The sequence below is a fragment of the Oxyura jamaicensis genome, chromosome 12 (genome assembly GCF_011077185.1).
Source record: "Oxyura jamaicensis isolate SHBP4307 breed ruddy duck chromosome 12, BPBGC_Ojam_1.0, whole genome shotgun sequence".
Taxonomy (NCBI): Eukaryota; Metazoa; Chordata; class Aves; order Anseriformes; family Anatidae; genus Oxyura; species Oxyura jamaicensis.
The window spans coordinates 13,851,959-13,867,944 of NC_048904.1; the positions used below are offsets into that span (position 1 = coordinate 13,851,959).

Genomic DNA, 15,986 nt, shown 5'->3' on the forward strand with positions numbered 1-15,986 from the left:
GCAGAGACTTTCCCTGTATGGTGCTGAGCGTGCTGCAGGCCTCTTTCCAGACCTTTTTTCCAGTCCACGTCCATGGAAGCAGCATGAAGGGACGGGGCTCTTCTGTCTCCTTCTATTGTGAAGAATGGCACTTTCTTCTCCTCCTCCATTTTTTTTCTGGTCTGTTTTGCACAGTGATGAACAAAAAGCTGCAAATACCAATACGTGTTGGTCACTTCTTTACAGTCACATTTGGTTCTAGGAGACCTGTGTTGGGTCTGCACTTGTAAGTGCTGAAAGACTCAACAAATTCTGTTTTGGCTATGAAGTAGCTAACCATTGCCCCTAAGTTCTCAAATGTTGAAGTAAAGCTTGATTTGCCACTGATAACTCTTTATATTTATATATATATACATACATATACATTATTGTATCATTGTTTATCAGTTCTAATGGAGTATATTTTCTGTGAGAGATTTAATCTTTTTGTCCATCTATAAAACTTACCAATTCTTTAAGCATTCTTCTTTGTGATTATTTTCTAGTCATCCACTTTAGGATTTATTTATGAATTTGTACGGTAGCCTCAGGAATTCATGGATACTTTTGGGGTGTGAAAGCTTAGGCTGCTGGCTTCCTTAGTCTAGATATCATGTCAGTGGTTTCCATGCCTGGAATCACCCAAGTGAAACACAATAGATTAAACCTAATCCAAACTGTTTTGCATATAAGATTTATTTCAGTCCTGTGCCCTATGAAGCCTGAAGATCGTTCATCTTACTTAAGAACTGCTATCAAATGGGTATGCTAGATGAGATGTAACTGGATGTAAGTTTAGCCTTCCTTCTGTGCAGGGCTCTCCTGTGTGTCAGAAGCTTGTATGTGATCTCTTACCTTTTACAGAGCAACTGCAACCAAGTACTTAATTCTGAAGAAACCTTAATGGGACTAAAAGTTTCAGAGCTATTTAGGGTTGGCTGTTAAACAAGGCAGCTCCTCATGATATAGTAATTAATGTTTGTGAAGTGGTGTTCTGGAATTATCGGGGCTGTCATGTAATTTGCACTTTAAACGAACATAAGCTCAGGGGAAGGCGTGTGCTAAAGTTATTTCTGAATTTTACCCCAGTGCAGTAAGTGTTGTAAAAGGCTTTTTACAGCTGCTTGCACCTGACCTGTCTGACACATGGTTCATGGGCCTCTCCTGAGGAGCAGTGCAGTTACAGGCATTGATGGAAACCATAAGAGCTGTCAGATAACACAAAGCCACAGGTAGGCAATGTGACATTATGGCTTCGTACTCAAAGCACAGGCAAATAAAGGTGGATGGGACCATTACGTTGCTGACCGTTGGAGCAGGAGCTCTTAGCTAATGTAGTTGAGCCTTGTACTTGATGACTTCAAGTCTTGGGTTCATATTCTGTCCATCTAGGTGTGTTACATTGCAACTGTCAGTGCTCTTGGTTTTGATGCTATGTTCTGCCCTTGTGCATTGGCTCCACAGCCTGTTTTCACCTCCTGGTTTCTACTCAGGAACATGCTTAAACATGAGCTTAACTTTTGAGTTTTTTTTCAAGTATGTTACTGCATTGGTGGCAGAATAACAAAAGTGACTTGTTTCTCACTAAACAAGTAGATTATTATTCCTTTTTTTTTAAAAAAAAAAAAAAAAAAATCCTTTTGGAGCCCTGTAGTAAATTCTTCCAGAAGCCCTTTAGTTCATTGTGCTACTTGGTGTTTCCCTTCTATTTTGGCAAAATATGCATTTGTTGCTGTAAATAATTTGCTGCTTGTACATCACAGATTCTCCTTTGCACGTTGCGAAGGCTGGGGAGGGAATCAGTGTGTCATTTAAACCACATTTTTTGAGTAAAGCTCTTGTGAAGTTTCTTTTCTGTTTTAATAGGGGCTTGCTTCTGTCTTCAGTGTTCTGCAGTGCAATGCGAGTCCACAGTGCTGCAGCTCAACTGTGAAGTGTTTTGATAAAGTTGTATTAATAAAACTGAATTCTCAAGTGTAACCAATGTTCTGGTTGATCGGTGAAACTTTTTTAAAGTGTGTATGTATATGTGCAGACATTTGTTCTGAGCACTTTTATTCAGCAGCTCAGGGTTCAGTTATTTTACTGGAAGTAGCAAGTATTTTTTGTCTTTTCCTTACTTAGCACCCGCATAAAACATTATGCTCATGAAACATTTATGGTAGCAATCCATTAACAGGAAGACAAAGGTTTTCCTCTAAAGAGGATCGCCAAAATGTCTTGCTGAAATGAAACCTGTTCTCCAGCTGTTTTGTATGCATTATTGCTGCCTCTTACTGAAAGTTTAAAAGGTCCGTGTGATGTAATGCAGTGATACCTTTGTGTGCAAAGCTGCTTGGAAGCAATCTGAGTCAACAGGAAAAGCAATATCTTCTTAAAGCTTGTGACTTATATTAGTTTTGTGATCTCAGGTATGAAGGAGATAAAAAGGGCAAGGGTTTACTGTAGATTCTCTTGAAGGCATGTAGAGTTCTTGAAGTAGTAATAAATGGCAGATTAAAATTGATCTTAGTGAGACTTCCAATGTTAACCAGTGTTATGAAAGTAAATGACTTCAGCTTTTTGGCTGCTTCATCAAAGGGCTGTGTTGTATTGTGCTGTCAAGAAACTGCTTTACCTGAAAATTTCAGCTTTGTAAAGAGCCTTTCTGGAGCATCTGTAGAATAATAAGCTTAAAATTATAATGAATGATGGAACGACTATTTGTGTGTATATACACACACATCATTTTAATGGAAGAGATAATGTTCTTGAAGATGAGATTAAGGATTCAGAGGAGCATTAAAAGCAGAAATATTATTTCTAAGTGATGGAGAGATGAAAATTTATTATTAAAATATGTTAAAATAGTAATTAATACTGCTAGGAAATGGTAGAAGGAAAAGCTGTCTGGTTCAGCTGGTATAGATGAGCGGTTTTAAAACTACTGTATTCCATGAATCACTTCCTCCAAGTGACAGGATCGCTCAGTGTGTTACTTCTCTCCAGCAATGACTGGCTTGGGTGCATTAAGTAGAAGAAAGGGAGAAATCTGTCTATAGGCTCCCTTACAGTGACAGACAACTGACTTCCAGCTGCTGGGTGAACGTGGTGATAGACCTAAAACTTTCAGCTGTTCAAATACAGAGCCTGCATACGGAGCACTGATCAAATCTACCCCCAGCCAAAGCAGGCACGCTTCTGCTGAAGGTGCTGGAGTTGTACCTCTCTTCACTGCCTGTGGAGCTGGTAGATGGTTTTCTCTTGATGCGAAGGTATGAGCCCACAGTGCTAAGTGTCTGGTTTTGTGTGGAGAGTATGGGGGAGCACTCGTAGTATTTTCTACTGCTGAAAAAAGCCCTTCAGTTGCATCATGGATTTGAGTAAACCCATACGTACTGCAGTAGTTCAGCGGAGAAGGGAAGTTTTTATGAAATTAGCTGAGGATTTTTTCTAGGCTGTTTTCTATTCTTTTATTACAGTTGTTTTCCTTATGGACATGTGGGGACCAAAGAAGGCAATCTATGAGTCGGGCCTGGCACTATTACTAGAATCCCAGAATGGTTTGGGTTAGAAGGGCCCTTAAAGACCATCTGGTTCCAATCTCCTGCCATAGGCAGGCATGCCACCCACCAGATCAGGTTGTCCAGCCTGGCCTTGAACACTTCCAGGGATGGGGCATCCACAGCTTCTCTGGGTAGCCTTTGCCAGTGCCCCATCACACTCGGAGTGAAGAACTTCCTCCAACCATCTAAGCTAAACCTCCCCTATTTTAGTTTACCTCAAGATCTCTTTCCAACACTTCTGTTCTTGGAGGGATGCTCTGAAATTTAATCCCGTTGTTGTCCTGGCAATTGCTCAGAGAGCACACCCCCCCCCCCCTTTTTTTTTAATGAAAAGTATGATACATTATGTAGGCATTAGGTATCTCTGTCATTTCCAGAGGAAGGAATTGCAATTACGCTTAAAATGTCAAAAATCTGATAGAGAAGTGGTAGGTTTTGTAGTGAAGGCTTAGTATATTTTCTTGCATGGAAGAATAAAGCTATTCTATTTTTGTTCTGCCACACTAGTGTTAAATTCATGAAATGCAAATCCGAAGTCTACATCCTGTGCATATTTGCCTTAACTCTGGAAAGAAATAGAAGTTTATTATTACTAAGCACAGAACAATTTTTCAAGGTGTCGGTTTACATTCCTTTTGCGTACTAATGAACTATGAAAATTGATTACTAATGAGGTATAGAAATGGAGATTTTGCCTTTTCCCAAGTACAAGTGTGTTCTCTACACAGTAAGTAAAATGACTTCTTATAGCTTGTTGGGAATATGGCTGTTCAAGATACTGCTTTTACTTTCTGTGGGGCCACAGCTTCATCAGCTCCCAACTTTGTTATTCGTGCCTACAGTTTTCTTCTGATAGCTCTGAAAAGAAAGGTTTGTCACCAATTCATAACTCTCCAACACTCTAAGCAGATTCAGTATCTCGGCTTATTAATTTTATATGCAAGAATCAGAAGTGAGCTTAGAGGTGATTCAGGTTTGTGTGGTAATGCTGTATTTCTGGATGTTGAATGCTGTGTATTGATCCTTACGTGCTGTATGGTGTTCGAGAGCAGCTGAGGTACTCTGTCTAGTTTCTTTTTTTAGTACGTGAGCACAAAGACATGGGAGACAGGATCTGTGAAATCCATAGGAGGCAGAATGCAGACTTTGAGCCATTTGAGTATCTTGTGAATAACTTGTAAAGGCTCTGGAATGGTCATTACAGCTGAAGAGCCACGAAGGGCTGACTGGGAAAAAATTAATTGTAAACAGATATAGCTGAAAATTATGTAAAAGGCCTCTCTGGAAAGAAGATTTGCTTTTGGAAGGTGTCTAACAAAGCAATGTTTTCCAAGTCCTGGCTAGATGGGTTAGAAAGTACAAATTATTTTAAAAGAAAAGGAGGGGGGAAAACTTATGGCACAAACTATAAACAGAGCTATAACAGTAAAAGCAACTGATAAAGGAAGGTATAAATGAGGAATTATTGGTCAACTAATTCATGCTTCATGAAAAGAAATATTGTGAATGAAGTGGGACAAACCAGATATGAAGCTGTGTGAACAATGGTGTGAGTAAAGACAGTAACACAACTCCTACTGAGGATTGCTCGTTTATGGGAAGCAGTTAAGCTTTCTGCAATGGAGCTTCAAGTTTGAGACAATGATATGATATGCTTTGATTTCTGTAAGACATTTGATTTAGTTGTGTGTGACAGTTTAACTTAGAGGATGGGGTGGAAAGGGAGCAGTAACTAAAACTAGGCAAATTCAGTCCTGAAATAAAGCAAAAATGCTTAACCCGTGTGTCCCCGGTGGGTTGTAACAGAGTTTGGGTGCTGGCCCAACAGCACTCTGTAGTATTCCTGTGACAGTGTGATCGCATTCTCTCTCTAGAAATGGCAATTGAACAGATGCCTTTTTCCTGTTACATGAGTAGAAAGAGCTAGTGCAACGGGAAGCTATGTCCAATGCGAATACCATCGGTTTGTTTGTTTTGCCAGTGTAATACTGTCAAAGCTTTATTGAATGAGCTGACTTCAAGCTGTTGATATAGTTCAGACCTTGGCAGCTCTCTAATCTCCTTGAAGCTTTAGTGTTTGATTGCATTCGTTTGCCCTGCAAATAGTCAACTGTGTAAGTTATCTCGAAGTGAGAATATATCTAAAGCCTGTATTTATAATGGACAAGGTTCATAGGAGTGCAGAGACCTTGTAAAGCACACATGGACTCCTTTCTGAATATGCAGTGCGATCTTGAGTTCTGCTTCCTGAAACCTGTCAAACTGAATCTTTACAAGAGTCCTGTGGACACTTAGCTTTAATTATTTAATGGTATGTGAAATCACTGGCAGCCTGCTGTTTGCAGGTCACTGCTGTGGTTTTATGTTGACTTTACATAACAGGCTGGACAGCACCGTTTATACGGAAAACAACACTTTTCCCCTTTACTGGAGGAAGGAGTGTTATGTGAAATGATACTTTTTCTTTTTTTGGCAGTAGATGGTTGACAGAATTTCGTTGTGATCACATCTTGTAATCAGTGTCAAACAAGCATTTCTTTCCATGTTTTGTTAGGGTAATGAGTTTAGGAAAAGAAATGCTTGTGGTCTGTTCCTTGTTGATAAACTGTTTGCTTTTATACCTGGCATGATAGCCCAGGTGTAAGACACCTACTACTGTCAAGGCTCTGTAAATAGTTTCCTTCTAAAATGATTTAAAAACAAACAAACCAAAACCTCCCCACAGACGCTGACTGTCCCCACGTCCTGAATTTGATTACCCAGCCTCTGATCAACACAGCCTCCAGTAGTTATGGCTGCAAATTGATTGCTTTGTGTCTTGAAGGAAAGAAGTGAATGGATGGATGGTCTTTCTGTAGTGCCTGTCAGCCCGTACGTCTGTGGTTTTGCTGGAGGCATTGCTGCTCTGACTAGAGCTGGGTATTTGCTCGTAGCTCTGCGTGGAGTCTTCTGTGATGCCTTAGCACAAGTAGTCTCCGGAAACGCTAAAATGTCCAGAAATACAGCTTTTTCCAGATGGATCTGTTCCTATCTGTCTGGTGCACTGCACAGCTGTTCAAAGTGCTGTGCTAGAGCAGTGGGAACAGTAACTACTGGAGAGGCGGGGGAGGATGTCTGCTTCCTAAAGCCTAAATGTAGCTTGTAGGTGTTAAATTTCTGGGGTTGTTTCTCATTCAGCTGTAGTGTGTTGTAGAAGTTGCTGATCAATAGTACAAGCAGGTGATTAGCAATTTGGTTTCTGAATGCTTCTCTTAATCTGGCTGATTCAGTATCCTGGAAATAGAAGGATGTGGTGAAAAGCTAGTGATGGAATGAACAAGGAAAGCAGGATTCGGGATGTTTTCGTGAACTGAGGCTAATGCCAATGGCTTACAAGTCATCAGATCAGGACTTATGTTTTAGAACCAAAAGAAAATCACGTGGTTACTCAAGGTTGTTGGATCTGCTAAGATCACTCAATGAGGCATGGAAGGAAACATTTGGTGTTTGTTTAAAGAGAGGTTCACTGCATCTGATTGTACAAAGGAATCGTTTCCCAGACACAGCTCTCATCAAACAGTGGGCTTTTAATTTCCTTCTTCATGCCTCCTGATATATCCTTTAGAAATCTTGCCTTTTCAAGCAATATGCAAGTATGTCAAAATTCAACTGATAAGGTCATAAAACTAACCTGAAAAGCAGGAACTTGAGATCTGTCAAAGATGAGCTTTCTAAAATTCAGCACAACTTGAAAAAGCGTTGGAGTGCTCTGCTCAGAGTGTACAATATTTGTTCCTACAGGTAAAAAACCTGTAAGTACTCTAGGGTGTGGTAGTATGTGCTTCCATTCCTCTTGTGCATTGGTTGGTGCATGAATCTTCTGAAAATACAGCATCTGAGCATTCGTTTAAAGACTACAGTATCATGCAAATATAGCAGGCTAAAAAGTCCCTTTTGTCCAAATTGCTTTAATGTTGCCACTTGAACACTTCAATCTGCAGCCCTAAAATAGCTTTCAAATACAGCTTTCTGAATGGAACATATAAATAAATGCACTCTTCCTTTCCCAGAGAGGCAGGAAGGGTGTGTATGAGTTTAACTATTTCATAAATCTTTCTCATATGAGCTACTAACACAAGACAATACTTTTTTTTCCCCCCAAGTACCAGGTTTGAAAGCAAACACTTCTTTCTTGGTGGAACATGTGGTGGTATCCTGATATGATTAAGGACTTATTTCAAAACTCCTGTTTTTCCCTCAAGCAAGTAGAAGTTCAAATTAACACCAAGTTTGAAATAGCAAGTATAGAAATGCAGAAAGCCCTTAGGAGATGTGTTATATATCTTAATCTAGTTCAGAATTGCAGTCCTGTCTTTAAGAGTTGTCAGTCAGTAGCTTGTGAGGCTTATATGCAGTCCCTTCTGCTGCATGTCTTCTATTCTCTCACTGCATTTTCAATTCTTACATCTGTTGCAGTAAATTGCCTTCAGAACATGCAAATTTCTATTGCTTAGAAATAAGTTAAGCAAACACAAAACCTCGATTTCAGTTTTGCAGCCCAAATTTACCTGGTAACTTTCTCCTTTCTTCCCTTCTTTTTTTCATAGAGTATTCAAGGTTTGTTATTACAGACAATTTAAATTCCTTTTACTCCTAATCATCTCTTGCTTGCACATACAAGATAAGTCGTATATATGGCTCTGCTGGATTACTAAATTGACAAAGCACCAGAATAAACAGCAGTGTGTTGTGAGTAGAATTAGCTGATGTTTAACCTCCCTTTTAATTTATTCAGGTTCTCTAACTCAGCTTGGCTTCTAGTAAAAGCCTCCCAATTGCTTGCTTCAGATCATTTTGTGGCATGCAAACTGATTACACTAACCTATCAAGATGAATGCTGGGTGTAACCGAGAGAGCCTAGAGCCAGAATATTTGCAGGATTTTTTTGGGCAGACATCCAGGAGGAACCTGCTCAATAATCTGTAAATGTGTAATCCTTTTAATGCGTCAACTTTGTTAGAACACATTAGTGTCAAATGTTAAGCGTAATATTTTAGTCTGTGGAGCAGATTGTTGAACAAAAATTAAACTGGAATTGTAATGTGGTGGTGGGGGAGGAAACCTCTGACATCTCTTGGAGATGAACCTGGAGTAGCTTCATTAGGTGTTCTTGGTTGATTTCCAGGTGCTGGTGGCATTACACGTTGTGTTTGGGTTGAAGGTGTTTGACCTGGAACTTAATGATTGCATCGTCTGGTCTGAAATAACTGAAGACAAGACAGGAAGTGTTGCCATCTAAATTGCTATGATGGATGTTCATGTAAAACCATTAATTCATACTTGCACTGTATCCTGATATGTCTAGTGGAAATTTGACCAGATCGTGGAGGTGCTTTGTTGCCAAAGGCTTCAGTTAGAGGAATGTCCCTTTCTACTGGATTGAAAGGAAGCTTGTGGAGTTCAAGCTGTTATGAAACTTTTGAACTGTATACTTTCTTCTTTGTGTGTGTTTTTTTTAGAAGGGGGGAAAAACTGTTCTCAGTCTGCAGACCTTTCCTTCCTCTGTAATTTTAAACCCATTTCCTCCCCTTTCTCCAAGGACAATCCAACATGCAGATTTTTTTTTTTTTTTTTTTTTTCTGGCTGGGGGGAACAAAGCATGTGCAAAGCGTCAGTGTAAGACCAGTGCAACCGTAACCACCTGGGTAGTTGTTGTTCTGCACTTCTCTTGTCCTGGTGTCTTTCTGCCCCTTCACTGCTTTAGTTGATAGTGCCCACCCTGTATTTGGGCTGGCTTATTAATAGGTTTCCTAAGCTTTACGTAGGCTGAGGGTAACTGGCCCCACCATGACATCTTCCCAGTTTGTAGTGTATCCGTGGTGAGTCAACCAGTTAGTGTACGGACAGGCATTAGGCAGGCACAGAACCTTTAAAATCAGAAAAAATTAACAAAAATCAAAGCTTTCTTGAATTTAAGTAGCACACTGGATTCATCCTACTTGTTGTTAATGCCACGTCCTCCAGCTCTGTCCAGACACTGTAAATCTGTAACTTGCTCCAACTGCTTTATGCAGATACTGAAACATCCCAACCTTTTTTTCTTAAATTTATCAGTGTCTTGACATTAAATATTTCAAGTGGGTTTTGTTGAACAGTGTGGCTTTTTGTGGTGTTCTTCTTAAAGGTTACTTCTTGTTGGAATGAAATCGAAGGTTGGGAGTTCTTAGCAGATGTTATGATTAAATCTGACTGCTTGTAGGCTCCTTCCTCCCCCAGCTCCCAAATGTAGCATTTAGGATGATGAATAGCAGAATTTATAAGTGATGTCAGTAACTCTAATTGTTCAGATTGTGTGTGTGTGTGTGAACTCTTCTGTGAGCAAAAACTGTGCCACAGAACTGATGTTTCTTATCTGGCTTTGTTACCATATTAAATATGTCACTAAGTCTCCTTCACATGGAGCTTCCTGAAGTTGTGAATGAATGGCTTGATGCATGACTTTGGTAGCCTCAGTTAAAGATAAATCACATAAAGGACTTGATGTGTGTTAAGTCTTTTCCTTTCTACGTGTCTGGTAGACAAATTTTATGTGCTTGCACTCCTCAGAAGGATTTTGTTCTTTTTAAGTGCAGGATCCAGATGTTACTAAATCTTGCCTCCAAAACAGCCCTCCCTGTTTCTTTTTCTTACAGGGAAATTGCCCACTATCAGGCTAGTGTTGACCCAGTCGTCTAATATGTGCCTCTTTTGCCTCCAGCTCTTCAGTCTCCGATTTGTAAAAACATTGTTAAATCGAGCTCACGCTGTTCATTCAGTTTTTCTCATTGTGCAGTTTGTCAGTTCTGTGCTTGCTGCCCTTGTGTAAGGACCTTTCTCAGCTTACCCCAAGGGAGGCTGTATGTTTTCCACAAATGCCTTTTGGGGATTATGTTGGGATTGTCTGGCAGAGAAAGGCCAGGCAGAGGAGTCTCTCGCAATCAGAGCACCAGAATTGAGTGCTGTTTTGGAGCACCCTGAGTACAAAGCCCTTGTTTTTTCCGACTTGTTAGTCAGGCGCTGAGTGGCAGCTCCTCTGCCAGCAGCAGAGGGATGCACCTCTAGCAGCTGAGCTGACCAAGAAACTCCTTTACTAGTGTTAGCCTTCTGCACCAGAGGGATAAAATAAACCATGCATGTTATTCAGAACATTTTCTTTTTGCTATTAGTTACTTAATATCCTTTATTTTTGTCTTTAATATGGAATACCCACACTACTGCAGCATACTCAAACAGTTGCTTTATTTCCATAGCAAAGAGAACTGCCTGGTAGCTGAGCAAAATCCCCCTCCTGCTTCAGTTTTTCCTTCCCCACTCAAGCAATCTGTATCATGATGACATTAGGATGAAGGCAATGAAAGCAGATCGTTGTGCTAATAGTACTGGTATGGAGGAGTTTGTTTTCTCACCCTCTGAATATCAAACCAGGATTTAGCTATTGGAGATCTGGGTACTAGAGATGTACTGAGGTAGAGCAACTAAGAACAGCCCCAAAGCCCAACTGTTCCTCACCTTGCTCCTGAGAATATTTCAGGTTTCTGCTAGACAATTAACAATTAAGAAAAGTTTATTTAAACACCATGATTAGTGTTTCTTTGCACCATAATTCATAGATGCTTCATGAAAGCCTGTGTAGCCCACCAACTGCTAATGAAATTGATCTTCCATGTATGTAAACATGTCTAAACCCTACAGGATATTGTGGAAAACATTTATCTTCTCTGTTAACATAGTTAATTTCAGATTTTGGTGGCAGTGCAATGTAATGAAAATGAGATCAATGTCCCCATGTCTGAGCCCTAGAAGTGAATGTGTGAATATACTTGAAAACAGGGCTTCATGCAATTATGCATTTGTATAGAGACATTTACATGTTAAAAAATTGGTTGTTCTTCCAAGGAAAGTCTAGAACTTCCAAATTCAGATTCTCAAAACTGAGTCACTCCACCCAGTGTTCATAATATATAAACCTAAGTAGGTTTATTTGCCTTGAGTATTTTCTGCTTTTTGTTCTTAGAAGTCTAAGATGATGTCTCTAAGACTGCAGTGATGATCGCATTTCTTCATTTGTGTGATACGAGATCTTCCCAGTACCTCCCATATACGTGAGTGTGGTGTTTAGAGAGATGTGGAGTAGTCACTGAAGATAGTGAGCAAAGCATTTCCTCCTTCGTGATTTTTGCAGACCTCCTCCTGCCATACGCATTGGGCAGGTGAACAGGGTGACAAGTATAATTATTATACCTCATCACAATTCTTTATTGATTTTTTTTTTCTTTTATGTAGAACTAGCTAAGCTGTTTGCAGCAGCTGCAATGAGTTTCTAGTGCCAGCAGAGATGTCTTGTGTGATCTCTAACCCTTAGTTATGTTATATGTACAATACTGTACCCTCTCAGTGAAAGGAATGATTTGGGGTGGAAGTCCATTATTTCTGGACCAGCTTCATTTAAAGTTACTAGCTCACCTTTGAACTGCTGTTTGTTCTCTGGTGGCTTTACAAAGGAGCAGCTAAGGCTTATTGAAACTTAAAAATCAATTAAAAAAGAAAAATCTGCATCTCTATATCCATTTGTGACCTCAGTGTGGAGAGGCCCAGAGATGCCAGATGGATTCCATTTTCATCTTGGATAAATATTGATACTGAAGTATGTTTTACCAAGATCTGCTGAAATTCCTGGAAATATCTACCTACGAGGGATTGCTGGTGTCCTGACCTAGCTGAAGATGAAGTATATTAAAATATTATTAACATAGAAAAAATTAACTGGCTGAGTACAGTGGGTTCCAATGTCGTTCTGTCTGGAGAAATGCTGAGAAGGCTGCTAATGGGACTTAAATATTGCTGTTGAGCTTTGGCTGTGTACAGCTCTACAGTTCTGGGTCTGACAGAGCTAAGCAGGATGTTTTCAGTTGTCACAATGACGGTAGACTCAACATTTCATTGTCTCTGTGTACTAAATATAGGCTGCTCTATAATCTGGGATTCTAGCTAACAAGCAATACTCTATAAAAGAAGAAACAAACAAACAAAACCAAGTCAGAATGCAATAGGATATATTCCCATTGTCCTTTACTGAACTCTAGGACAAGGCAGGTAGAGATGGAGCAGGTTACAGACCTTGTGGTCTGCTGTTTAGAGTTGAGATGAAACGGGGAACAAAAGACCTTGAATTACAAAGCAGAATTCCCAGCCAGGGTTGATCATACTGTTACCTTTACTTATCACTCAGGTATTTGTCTTGCTTCTGATTATAAGGGTTCTAGAAAAGTTATGTATTACTCCTAGTCATTAAGAGTTTATTAGATGGAAGATGTAACATTTAAAGGAATTTTTGTTACTGCATTCAATGTATCCAGGATTTCATTTGTTTCTTGGCACTCTACTTTGTTAAAAAGCTATAAAGAAAAGAGACTAGTCTTTTGCTTATAGATGTGAATCTCTCTCAAATCAGGTTACCATTTTTGTGAGAAACCATTTGGTTCTTGGTAAAAGTATGACCAGGACCCCTCTATGTGAATTTCAGTGGGTGCTGCGTAAAAAGGCCATGTTCTTTAGGATGCAAAGGACATGTACTTCTGGGAACATCCGTCTCTTTAGAAGACGCCGGTTATCTAAAAATTTGAATGAGATGTCCTTTTGGGTAAATCTGTACTCGTTATTTCTTTAATATTAATAGAATGAGACAATGCATGAAATTCTGGCCCCATCAGACTGGATGGCAGAACTCCCGTGGATTTCAGTATGGCTCGGCTTGTTCCTTCTGTCTGAGTTGCTATTCCTTTTTTTCCTTCCTATCAGTGTTGTAAGGAACTGTTCAAGGAAAGGAGAAGAGCAAACAAACTCCACATAATTTAAACTGTCACCCAGCAATTGTCCTGCACAGAAGCTGAAGGAATGTGACATTCTGGTACCACGGGCCTTGACGGTGAACTCGGACCCGGAGAGACCTCTCCAAGAATACGCTTAATCAGTGCTCCTCCGAGGAGTTTTGACATTCTCATTTGCCTTGTTGCTTATGCCACTCTAAATTAGAAGATGAACTCCTACTGAAGTTGGAGTAACTTCTTCATCACCGTTACGTGGGAATAGAATTAGGCTTGTGACTTTTGATTTAAAAATAAATAAAAATGTGAAAGCTTTTTGCTCTGTGATTCCTAGTGAAACCGATGGAAAAATCTGTGGGTTCAGTCAGGACAGGGACTTCAGAAGGAGACCTAGGGAACTCTTTGAGCATCCTTACTCCACCAGTGACCTTGTTAACCATTCTGCAAGTGGATGTTGGCCTGCTGTCCACTGTAGACCTCGCTTTTCTTACTTCTGGAAACTTACAACTTTCCAATATTTTGCAATGAAGAGTACTTAGAGGCTGTGTTAATGACAAAATAATTTTATTTTTGTGATGGCCACACGTGAAATATCTGTCCACACTTGAGAACTACAGCTATGGATACAAAGCTATACAGTTTGAGGTCTTTGGTTTAATCTGTTGTGCTATTGAGTTAAGGCACTCTTGGCTAGATGTGCTGGACTTTCTACTGCTGTGCTCTTTTTGGAATTGCTTGTAGCTACGTAGAGTAAATGTAAGCAGGTTTAAAACGGGGGAAAAAAAAGGTAAAAAATATCCACTTAGCACTGTCTGAAAATAACACAAGCTACAAAAATAATTTGACCCCTGATTTCTCTTGGAGCATAAATTCAGAAACCTGTACCATCTGCTGCTTTGTTCTTTGTGTAGGAACTTCAGACACTTAGATGTGCAATCTTCGCTGTAAACTATATTAAAATACCAGTATAAATGTTTAAAAACCCTATTCACATAAGAGCAGTGATTCAGCAGTCTGAAGTTTCTGTATGTGTGTATAACATGGTTGCAATCACTCAATGGTAACACTCTAATGATGCAGATAAATTGTACTTGCTCATCTCTCTGTATATACATTTATATTTCTTCTCTGCTGTGCACAATTTTAGCACCCAATTTATCAACCTCAATTACAGGGGTAGAACTTGATCTTTTCCTGCATCACTTCTGTATGCAGCCAGATGGGTGCATTGGCTGCCATGTTTTTTAAAAACTAAAAACACTCAGCAGCCCATCTGGAATCTTGGTTGGCGTTAGCTAACGCCAGCATCGAGCAGAGATTCCAGATATGTGCCAGCAGCAACACATTTCCCACTTTGAGTTGAAAAAGGAAAAAAAAAAAAAAAAAAAAGTAATTTTCAGTTCTTGAGTTAAAAGTTAAGACTGAATCAAAAACTGTTAGTTCCAGAAATACAAATGCTTTCTGAAATATCTGAGGACTTGCTTCAAATGTGCTGAAAACCCTGCAGCTACCACCGTTCTGAAAGTGTGCTTGTGCTGCACTTGAACTGGGTTGCAGCGTATGCAGGCATTTCACATCATAGCTCTCATGTAGCTGGCACATGTGCCATGAAGCATGAACCTTGGTAGTTTGGGCTCCCACATAGAACATGTTAACCCGGCAGGAAATCTGGCTACAACTTTGGGTAGCTTTCCCAACGAAAAAAAGACTAGTTTCAAGTGAGGTGGAGTGTGCCTGAAAAATCTGACCTGCTCAAATTACTGATGGCACATACCGGAGTTGTTGAGTTGATGCAGTGTGTGTATGGAGAGTAAGAGTGCAGGGGGATATGGGTGGGAATCCTCCCCCAGTTAACCCCCACCTCCCCAACCAGCATCTTGCATTTAGGGTTGGTGTTATGTGATTATCTTGGACGCTGCCTGTATGAATGGGGAAAAAATAACTCATACCTGGATTAAAAAAAAATTAAATGTAAGGAATGCTATTTGGTTATAGTTAATTGCTGTAGAAAGATACGTGGCACGAGTGGGAAACACTCCAGAATCTAGTTCTGATTTTTTTGTGCACGTATTACTCTCGCTTCTTGTAGGAAATAAAATGGGAAGCTTTATTTTGCGAGTCAGTGGAACAGAAGTGATCCATATAAGAAGGAACTCTAGTGACAGAGGAGCGATAGAGCAAGGAGATTCTGTCCTATCCAAAGTGCATTTTTTACTTCTCTTAGCCTTCAGCAGGCTCTCATTATACCTCAGCATGGTTGCATGATGGGCAATTTAGATTCTTTAGTGCAGTTCTACCTTTAAAAACCACCGTTTTATTTACTTGGAATTTAACCTTTCCTTTTGGATGTTAATATCCTTTTGGATGTTAATACTTCCTTTCAAACAAGCAAACAACAACAACAACAACAAAAAAAACAAACAAGAACGATGGTTTTCATTCCTCCTTAAAACATGATGCTTAATTCTAAGTTCCAGCTTTATAACAATTTTATTTTTTATTTTTTGACAGAGCTCAGATCTGTGAGGACATCTTCTGGGAGTACACCACAAAGACTTATTATCATGTGCATGGGATTTTT

At 39.7% G+C, this 15,986-nt stretch overlaps 1 protein-coding gene and 1 long non-coding RNA gene across 2 annotated transcripts in view; both read left to right on the forward strand.

The window, feature by feature from the left end:
• The window catches only part of PTPRG (protein tyrosine phosphatase receptor type G), a 400,862-nt gene that overhangs the window by 23,091 nt on the left and 361,785 nt on the right, over positions 1 to 15,986 (forward strand). The window lies entirely within an intron of this gene.
• LOC118173489 lies at positions 11,642 to 15,493 on the forward strand. The gene is made up of 2 exons (XR_004754228.1): positions 11,642 to 11,791; positions 13,380 to 15,493. It is a non-coding gene; the product is annotated as an uncharacterized LOC118173489 (long non-coding RNA).